The 8,032-nt window shown below is 60.3% G+C and overlaps 1 protein-coding gene across 1 annotated transcript in view; it reads right to left on the minus strand.

The window, feature by feature from the left end:
* PPARA (peroxisome proliferator activated receptor alpha) overlaps positions 1-848 on the minus strand; it is a 24,376-nt gene extending 23,528 nt beyond the window's left edge. The window contains exon 1 of the mRNA XM_015570742.1: positions 832-848. The gene's annotated coding sequence lies outside the window, so the exon portion shown is untranslated. The remainder of the gene's footprint in view (positions 1-831) is intronic.
* Positions 849-8,032: the final 7,184 nt, after the last annotated feature.

Genomic DNA, 8,032 nt, shown 5'->3' on the forward strand with positions numbered 1-8,032 from the left:
ATCAGTTGCTTTTTATTTTCTTGTGAATCCTCACCTGAGGATATTTTTCCATTGATTTTTAGAGAGGGTGGAAGGGGGTGGGAGGAAAGAGAGAGAAACATGGATGTGAGGGAGACACATCCATTGGCTGCCTCCTGCATGCGCCCGACTGGGGCTGGGGGTCAAACCTAAAACCCAGGATCATGCCCTTGACTGGCAATCGAACCCGAGACCCTTCAGTGTGTGGGTCGACGCTCTAATCCCTGAGCCACACCAGCCAGGGCTACTTTCTGTTGCTTTTTAAAAATATATATATTTTTATTAATTTCTGAGAGGGAGAGAGAGATAGAAACATCAGTGATGAGAGAGAATCATTGATCGGCTGCCTCCTGCACATCCCCAACTGGGGATCGAGCCCACAACCTGGACATGTGGCCTTGACAGGAATCAAACCTGGGACCCTTCTCTCTGCAGGCCGACACTCTATCCACTGAGCCATACCAGCCAGGGCTCCGTGGCTTTGAAAGCCCACCCGAGGTTCAGCTAGAGACGCGTGGGCCTCACTGCGGAAGAAGCGCCAGACGGAGAAACCCCGGCCAGAGCGGCCACGCGGTCCCGGCCGGCTTTCCACGCGTCCCTGAGCCTCTGCTCGGGCCCCGGTGCTTCCGGCGGGAGCAGGCAGGGTCCAGGTGAGAGCAGCATGGTGCACAGCCACCGCCTCCCCGCGCTCCGCCTGTCCTGGGCCCCGGCTCCCTACGGCTCTCGCCTCCCCTCGGGGCGCAGAAACACCCCAGGGCCGCCCGCTCTGCGCCTACCATAGGGAGCGCGCCCCTGCCCGTGCGCGGGGCACACCCGGCCCGGCTCTGGGTCCAGGGCCAGCGCTCGGGAGGCACCAAGCAGCGCGACCCAGGACGCTTTCTCAGCGGCGCCGGGCGGCCCAGGACGGAGCCCAGGGGCTGGAGGAGAATCCTGAATGCAAATGGGGCTGAACCGGGCCTCGGCCCAGCACGGAGCTCTCCCAGCCCAGGGCCACGAAGCGGGTGCCGGGAGAGCTGGCCACGGCCCGGTCCCAGCAAAGGTGGGCGTTCTGCTCCCGGCACTCCTGCCGTGACCGAGGCCCAGGGCTCCCGCCTGCTTTCCTGAGCCGCCACGGCCATGTCAGAGCCGCCTCCTGCGCCTCCGAAACGCAGCGTGGGCCTCAGAAGTGCTTCTGTAGGTCTTAGTGACCGAACACTGACCCACCAAAGAGCTCCTCTGAGAACCGCCAAGCAGGGCATGCAGAACTCCAGAGCACTGGAAAAAGGAAAAGCCCTGGCCTGGCTGGTGCAGCTCAGTGGACAGCGTGTCGGCCTGCAGACCCAAGGGTCCCGGGTTCCATCCTGGTCAAGGGCACGTACCTCAGTTGCAGGCTCCTCCCTGGCCCAGGCCCTGGTCGGGGCTTGTGCAGGAGGCAACCAATCGACGTGTCTCTCTCACATCAATGTTCCTCTCTCTTGCCCTCTCTCTTCCACTCTCCCTAAAAACCAATGGAAAAATGTCCTCGGGTGAGGATTAACCAAACAAAGCAAAAAAGGGAATGGAAAGAAAGGGAGAGAGAGAGAGAGAGAGAGAGAGAGAGAGAGAAAGAGAGAGACTGATTCCTGCTCTCTGTCCCCTAAGCACAGGGAAGGTGAACACAGGGGACGTACTTCACATCGAGGGGTCGCCTTTCACACGGAGGCATCTGCTTTTGGGGAGATCAGGCCCATGGGCTGCAGCCAAGGAGCCGGGGCAGCCTCCGCTGGCTCCCACGCAGCTCCATGCTGGGAGAGCCCCGACTGGCCGGGTCCACGTCCGTCCGCACTGGGCCGTGCGCTGCGCTCCCCGGGGCGGGCATGTTTTGCGAATGGTGTCAGCTCACGTCCAGGACAATCCCCGCGAGGCAGCGGGCGTTGGGCTCCTGGCGCTGCGCCGTGCCTGGCACAGAGGCGCCCAGAGGTGCCTGCGCCACCAGAACCAGGCGAAGGTCTGCCTGCGACTCACCCAGACGCGCCCTGGCTCAGCCCCCAAAGACAACAGAGCGAGAGGGCGCCCGGAGCAGAAGTCGGCGTCCACCTCGGGAAGGCGGTCAGGCACCGGCGGGGTGACCATCACGGGGCGGCGGGGTGACCATCACGGGGCGGGAGTGAAAAACAAAGCATTCGAGGGGCAGAGGGCGGGGGTCCAAGCCCCACAGCGAGGCAAGTCCCGCCTCGGCGGGGAGGGGGCAGAGGTGACGCCGATGAACGCCTCTGTCCGCGGGGAGAGGCCTGTTCCACGGCCGGGCACGGGACCGCCGCACACATCACCACAGGCCCTGCGCAGAGGCGGGCTCTCCACCGGGGCGGCGCAGAGAGGGAAGCCGGAAGGCTCGGTGCTAAAGGAAGTGAGGCACTCTGAAGAAAGGAAGGCAGTTTCACCCTCTGGTGGGAAGAGACCAGGGGTGGGAGCGTCCGGCCCGCGGGGCTCATTCGGGCTGGCCCTGCCCCGGCATCGGGGGTGAGTGAGTGAGATGTTTGACCACACAGAGCAGGCGAGTGAGTAAGGTGGTACCTGGGTACGGCCGGGATGATGTTATAAATACCCACAGGGGTGGGGAAAAGGCTCCCCACCCCTAGACCAGAAGACGGAGAGAGCCCCCAGGGCCGGCTAGTGGGCGGCGCCGCCTCTGCCCGCTCTGTCTCCCCACGGGAGCTTCCTGGGACCCCGAAGGCTTTTCTGAAATTAAATGTTAAGCCCTGACCGGTGTGGCTCAGTGGATAGGGCGTCGGCCTGCGGACTGAAGGGTCCCAGGTTCGATTCCGGTCAAGGGCATGTACCTTGGTTGCAGGCACATCCCCAGTGGGGGGTGTGCAGGAGGCAGCTGATTGATGTTTCTCTCTCATCAATGTTTCTAACTCTCTATCCCTCTTCCTTCCTCTCTGTAAAAATATCAATAAAATATATATATTTTTAAAATGTTCAATAACAGCTCGGCACTGTCGCAGCTGTGGAGCCCTGCTCTGCGCCTGCGACCCGACACCCGGGAGGACAGAGGCCACGGGATGCGGATGGACGTTCACACTCGCTCACAGGTCAGGGAAAGGTCACAGTCGCCCGCCCTAGTTTCCTGTCCCGTAAACCCTGTGGGATTGTCACCTCGCAGCTCGGCAGTGCCGTCTCGTAGAAACCGATGGCCTCTGCTTTGCCACGCTGGCCGGGGGACCTCACCGGCCGATGGGGGCCGAGGCGGGCGTCTGTGCGGGAGGACGTGCGCGCGGCAGGCAGGACGGCTCGCACCGAAGCCCTTTCCCGCGGCTCTCACCACGCCTTGTCCCAGTCCTGACGCTTCTCCGGGGGCGTCTCAGACGTTAGGCTTAAGGCTTAGCAGCCTTGTCGCCTAATGTGCTGGCCTAGGGTTTAAAGTAACATTTCAACATCCACAAAAAAATGCCAAACGGCCCCTGTGCCCTCGCCGGGCACCAGGAATTCACGGAACCTGATTAATCATTACCACCGCCCAATGATTAACAGGCTCACAAACTGCAGAGACGGCGACGAGACACATGGAAAACAGAAGGGGATGCCGGAGCTGGCACGGTGCGAACCAGGTCCGCCGCGTTTGAGTGAGTCACACCAGGCGCGTCGTGGACTCTGCGCCCAGCACGAGGGCCTGGCCACGCTACCTAGAACCTTCCCAGCAGTGCCCGAGGCGCTGACATGCTGTCGGAAGAACCTGGCACGTGGAAATGGGTGACAAGCCGGAATGGCACAGGAGCGGACAGCCTCTGTCCCTTTATCTGAATGTGCAAAAAGCATGCTCCCAGCCGGTTCCCAGGAACACGCCCGCCCGCCGTCTGCACGGGGCCCCTCCCTGGGATGTGTCCCTCCTTCCCCACCGCGCTCTCCCTCCTCCTGAGAGCAGCTCAGTGCGCTCAATCCCGCAGCGATCGCTCTGCGGAGGCGACAGGGGACCCAGAGGAAGCCGCCACTGTCGGTCCAGAGAAATGCGAGTGCGCTAAGCTTGTCCCAGATTAAGTCGGTGGAGGCGAGATTCACATTTAACAGGAGCACGGCCCGTATAGACGGCACCCCAGCGATGCAGGGAGAGAAGGGGGCAGAGCGTTTGCCAGGCACGTGACAGAGAAGCAACGGAGGACCAGGGCCTGGCCAGCGACCCAGCGGGATGACACCCCAGAACGAGGAAGGCCCCACAGCTTTGGCGGAAACAGATCACACAAGCGACGGGCTGGGCCTTCGCTTCGGGTGAAGCTGATGTCACCGTCGGGGCCATCACGTCAGGACGGAGCGTCCCACCCAGCAGAGCACACCCACCTCCTGGGGAGAGGAGGCCTGCGCTCCCCACAAAAGCAGCACCCGCCGCCACCCGGGAGCCGATGGGCGGGCGCCTGAGCCCCGACCGTGCCCAACACGAGCACCCCCTGCCGGGCACCTACCATCACGAGAGTAAAGACAACGATTCACATGGGAGAAGATTCTTGCAAATTACACATCGGACAAGAGACTTGCATTCAGAGCCGGTGAAGAACTCTCGCAGCTCCGCCCCCAAAAGGCAAACATCCCGATTGAAAACCGGGCGGAGGATTCGCACAGACGTTCTCCCCAGGAGCCCTCCCCACGGCCACAGGCACGGGAAACCACGCTCAGTGTCCGCCACTCGGGAGACACCGGCGCCCCCCGCAGGATGGCGGGAACCCACGGACAGGCAGTAACCAGAGCCGGAAAAGACGTGGAGAGAAACGGAGTCTCCCACGTGGCCGGCGGGACTAGGAAGACGGAGCCATTGCAGAACGGCCCGGCAGCGGCCCGGCAGCTCCTCAGAAAGGTCACAGTCACCCTGGGACGCAGCAATCCTGCTGCTGGGGGGACGGAAGCACACGCCCTTCCCATGAGCCCTCACAGCCGCATGCTTCATCACAGCCCAACAGGCGGAGCCACCAGACGTGCGCCAGCATGGACGGGAAGATAAAGTGTGCGACTTCCACACAACATGTGTACATACATACACATATAATACATATTCATACATATATACACATATCTGTAATAATAGAAGCATAATATGCTAATTAGACCGGACAGCCAGACGACCTTCCAGACGTCCTTCGGACGACCTTCCGGACGAAGCTGGGGCTGCGAGGGCAAAGCCCTTGCATGAATTTTGTGCATGGGGCCTCTAGTCTATATATATTTTTATTGATTTCAGAGAGGGAGGGAGAGGGAGAGAGAGAGAAACATCAATGACGAGAGAGAATCATTGATCGGCTGCCTCCTGCATACCCCTACCAGGGATTGAGCCCACAACCCCGGGCATCTGCCTTTGACTGGAATCGAACCCAGGACCCTTTGGTTCACAGGCCGATGCTCTATCCACCAAGCCAAACCGGCTAGGGCTCCATACAATATTTTTGATGATGAAAGGAAATGAAGTCTTGATCGTTATGTTCAGTGAAAGAAGCCGGCCACAGACCCCGTGCCACTTGAGTCCATTTACACGCCATGTCTAAGATCGGCGAACCAGACAGAAAGGAGACTGGCGGCCGCCGGGGCTGGGGCTGGAGGGCTGGGCGTGTGGGTTCTCTCAGGGGCGATGAAAACATTCTAAACTGAGGCGTGGCAGTGGTGGCTCAGCCCTGGGCGTCCAGCAGCCACAGGACAGGACTGTGCACTGCAGCCAGCGATGAACGGCGTGTCGACCACTTCTCCACAGGGACACAGAACAAAACCAGAGAGCCTCACAAATGCTCACAGCAGCTTCATTCATAACGACCCCAAACCAGAGACCGCCCCAATGTCCTCCGATAGGCGAGGGGTCGAGCCAACTCGGGGCGTCCATACACCAACGGCCCGGGGGGCTCACGGGGGTGATGCTGAGTGAAAAACGCCAACCCCGAGGGCCCCTGCCCTGTGGTTCATTACGTAACTTTTTAAAATTGTTCTTCTTTATACATTTCTTTATTAATTTCAGAGAGGAAGGGGGAGAGAGAGAGAAAGAGAGACATCAATGATGAGAGAGAATCGTGGACCGGCTGCTTCCTGCACGTCCCACACAGGATCGAGCCCACAACCCGGGCCCGTGCCCTGACCGGGAATCGAACTGTGACCTCCTGGTTCACAGGTTGACACTCAACCGCTGAGCCACACTGGCAGGGCCACAGCTTTCTCAAAGTGGGAAGGTGATGGACAGAGATCGGTGGCCAGGGACAAGGAAGGGCTGCGGGAGGGCGGGCACAGAGGGGCCGCTGGGTGATGACCATGTTCTGTGTCCACGGCCCGAGCCCACGCCCTGGCTGGGATGTCGGTCACTGTTCCGCAGGACGTCGCCGCCGGGGGAGCGGGGTGAAGGCCCGGGGCCCCCTGTATTAGTTCTCAGAGCTGCATGTGAACCCGCAGTTTTCGCAAAACTGAAAAAGCTTCATTTAAAAACGTGCGGCTGAAACCGGTTTGGCTCAGCGGATAGAGCGTCGGCCTGCGGACTGAAAGGTCCCAGGTTCAATTCCGGTCAAGGGCATGTACCTGGGTTGCGGGCACATCCCCAGTGGGGAGATGTGCAGGAGGCAGCTGATCGATGTCTCTCTCTCATCGATGTTTCTAACTCTCTATCTCTCTCCCTTCCTCTCTGTAAAAAATCAATAAAATATATTTAAAAAAAAACAAAAAACGTGCGAACAGGAGGTGGGTCGGGGGAGATACTTAAGAACAGCTGAGCGGCTCCTCGCTCCCCCAGTTCACATGCGGCCACAGACGGGGCTCGGATCCAGATGTCGACATGGCCTTTGTGGTGCAGTTGTTTGCTTTTTAACTTTTTCTTTGGAAGTACTTTCTCTTAAGTTGCAACACACACACAATAGTACAAGGAACACCGTCGCCCCTTTACCCACATTCACTCACATTAGATAGTCTACCCTCTGGCCTATCATTTGCGTTTTCTCTATAGGCAGGGAGCCCGTGTGTGTGTGTGTGTGTGTGTGTGTGTGTGTGTGCGTGTGCTGTGAGTAGGACATGCTCTCAGACACACAGCCCCCTGTCAGGTTCAGTAGCTGTAACAGACATGCTAATCGCCCTCAGATCCGTCAGGCCCGGTCCCGCCCGGACAGAATGGCCCTCCGCCCGGGCCCGGGCCGGGTGCTGTGCGTGCCCTCCTTCCTCCTCTCGTCTGAAACAGCCCACGGCGTTCCCGTGTTTCTCTGACACGAGACTTAAAGGCCCTGTCCACGCCCTCCCGTGTCCAAATGGGAGGTGGGAGCTGCGGGGTTCCGACCTGAGCACCTCATTTCAGAGGGACCCCGCGGGGAAGACTCAGCAATCGAACGCCTGCCTCCAGGGGCCCAGGCGGCGTCCGAGGCTGGTTCCCGGGCACCCAGCCTCATCGGCCTCGCTGTGTCGGGGGCCAGCGGGGACCGGCCCACGCCTTCCTGCTGGGAACAGAGGTTCCTAGCTCCACACGGCTCCACCCCATTCACCACGACCCAGGAAGGAACACGGAGCACCCAGTGAACAGGCAGTGAAAGAACAGAAGCAGGCCTGGCCGGTGTGGCTCAGCGGATAGCGCATCGGCTGCGGACTGAAGGGTCCTGGGTGCGATTCCGGCCAAGGTACAGGCCCGGGTTGCAGGCTCCGTCCCTAGTAGGGGATGTGCAGGAGGCAGCCGGTCCATGATTCTCTCTCATCACTGGTATTTCTCCCCCTCCCTCTCTGAAATCAATAAATGCATTTTAAAAACAAACAGAAACAAAACCTCCTGCGCGGATGCCGAGCAGCCCGACACGTTCGGACGCTTAGCGGCCGTCGCTAACAACACACCAGGCAGCTTCTTCGGTAGCCGCTCCACTTGGGGACAAGCCCATTTTTACAGAAATGGGGAGCAGGGCGTCTGCCATAAAAGGAGTGAGCTCCCCGCTGCTCTCGGTGAAACCAGGAGGGGGCCCCGGGGGGCTCCCCTGCGGGGGAAGGACCGTCCTGTTTCCGGGACCGACTTGCGCTCCCACTGGTCCAAGTGCGGGGCGTGGAGGGGCCGGTGGCCACCACGGGCTTC

This window comes from Myotis davidii, unplaced genomic scaffold, assembly GCF_000327345.1.
Source record: "Myotis davidii unplaced genomic scaffold, ASM32734v1 scaffold67, whole genome shotgun sequence".
NCBI classification, from domain to species: Eukaryota; Metazoa; Chordata; class Mammalia; order Chiroptera; family Vespertilionidae; genus Myotis; species Myotis davidii.